Consider the following 2,477-nt stretch of genomic DNA (forward strand, 5'->3'; position numbering starts at 1 on the left):
GCCTATTGGGCCTTAGTGGAGAAGAGGAGGGGTGGCCACAGCAGGCCGCGCGCCCCCACTCCCTCTAGTCCGAATTGGACAAGGAGGGGGGAGGCGCCCCCTTTCCTTCCCCCTCTCTCCTCCTTCCCTCTCTCCTACTCCTACTCTTGGAAGGGTTGGAGTCCTACTCCCGGTGGGAGTCCTTGGGGTGCGCCTAGGAGGGCCGGCCTCTCCCCCTCCTCCACTCCTTTTATATACAAAGGAGGGGGCATCCCATAGATACACAAGTTGATCAGTTGATCTTTTAGCTATGTGCGGTGCCCCCCTCCACCATAATCCACCTCGGGCATATCGTAGGAGTGCTTAGGCGAAGCCCTGCGTCGGTAGCATCATCATCACCGTCATCACGCCGTCGTGCTGGCGGAATTCTCCCTTGAAGCTCTACTAGATCGGAGTTCGTGGGACGTCACCGAGCTGAACGTGTGCTGAACTCGGAGGTGTCGTACGTTCGGTACTTGGATCGGTCAGATTGTGAAGACGCACGACTACATGAACCGCGTTCTCATAATGCTTCCGCTTACGGTCTACGAGGGTATGTGGACGACACTCTCCCCTCTCGTTGCTATGCATCACCATGATCTTGCGTGTGCGTGGGATTTTTTTTTGAAATTACTACATAGAATACTTGGGTTAAACTTGACGAGCCTAGCATATGCAGATATCACTAGTAGAAAAAGGGTCTAATGTGAAACTCATTAGTCCCGGTTTGTAATTGAATCGGCACTAATGTGACCATTAGTATCGGTTCCAATGGCTAGGCGGGCGGCGCTCATTAGTACCGGTTCATGGCGAACCTTTAGTACCGGTTCATGCCACGAACCGGTACTAAAGAGGTTGTGGCCTTTAGTACGGGTTGGTGGCTCCAACCAGTACTAAAGGGGGGGGGGTCTTTAGTACCGATTGGAGCCACCAGCCGGTACTGAAGGTGGTGGCTGATACGTCTCCAACGTATCTATAATTTTTGATTGCTCCATGCTATATTATCTACTGTTTTGGACTATATTGGGCTTTATTTTCCACTTTTATATTATTTTTGGGACTAACCTATTAACCGGAGGCCCAGCTTAGAATTGTTGTTTTTGGCCTGTTTCAGTGTTTCGAAGAAATGGAATATCAAACGTAGTCCAAATGGAATGAAACCTTAGGGCACGTGATTTTCTCACCGAACGTGATCCAGGAGACTTGGACCCTACGCCAAGGCATCAGAGAGGCGGTCACGAGGGTGGGGGGCGCGCCCCCCTAGGGCGCGCCCCCTGCCTCGTGGGCCCCTCAATGCTCCACCGACGTACTTCTTCCTCCTATATATACATACGTACCCCCAAACGATTAGAGACGGAGCCAAAAACCTAATTCCACCACCGCAACTTTCTATATCCACGAGATCCCATCTTGGGGCCTGTTCCGGAGCTCCGCCGGAGAGGGCCGTCATCACGGAGGGCTTCTACATAATCATAGCCTCTCCGATGAAGTGTGAGTAGTTTACCTCAGACCTTCGGGTCCATAGTTAGTAGCTAGATGGCTTCTTCTCTAGTTTTGGATCTCAATACAAAGTTCTCCCCCTCTCTTGTGGAGATATATTCGATGTAATCTTCTTTTTGCGGTGTGTTTGTTGAGACGATGAATTGTGGGTTTATGATCAAGTCTATCTATGAATAATATTTGAATCTTCTCTGAATTGTTTTATGCATGATTGGTTATCTTTGCAAGTCTCTTCGAATTATTCGTTTGGTTTGGCCAACTAGATTGGTAGTTCTTGCCATGGGAGAAGTGCTTAGCTTTGGGTTCGACCTTGCGGTGTCCTTTCCCAGTGACAGAAGGGGCAGCAAGGCACGTATTGCATCGTTGCCATCGAGGATAACAAGATGGGGTTTATTTCATATTGCATGAATTTATCTCTCTACATCATGTCATCTTGCTTAAGGCGTTACTCTGCTTTTAACTTAATACTCTAGATGCATGATGGATAGCGGTCGATGAGTGGAGTAATAGTAGTAGATGCAGAATCGTTTCGGTCTACTTGTCATGGACGTGATGCCTATATACATGATCATGCCTAGATATTCTCATAACTATGATCAATTCTGTCAATTGCTCAACAGTAATTTGTTCACCCACCGTAGAATACTTATGCTCTTGAGAGAAGCCACTAGTGAAACCTATGGCCCCCGGGTCTATTCTCATCATATCAATCTCCATCACTTTAATATTGCTTTGCTTTTTACCTTGCCTTTAATTTTTACTTTGCATCTTTATACCAAAAATACCAAGAATATTATATCTATCAGATCTCACTCTCGTAAGTGACCGTGAAGGGATTGACAACCCCTAATCGCGTTGGTTGCGAGTAGCTATTGTTTTGTGCAGGTACGAGGGACTTGAGCGTGGCCTCCTACTGGATTGATACCTTGGTTCTCAAAAACTAAGGGAAATACTTAGGC

Source organism: Triticum dicoccoides, chromosome 3A (genome assembly GCF_002162155.2).
Source record: "Triticum dicoccoides isolate Atlit2015 ecotype Zavitan chromosome 3A, WEW_v2.0, whole genome shotgun sequence".
Taxonomy (NCBI): domain Eukaryota; kingdom Viridiplantae; phylum Streptophyta; class Magnoliopsida; order Poales; family Poaceae; genus Triticum; species Triticum dicoccoides.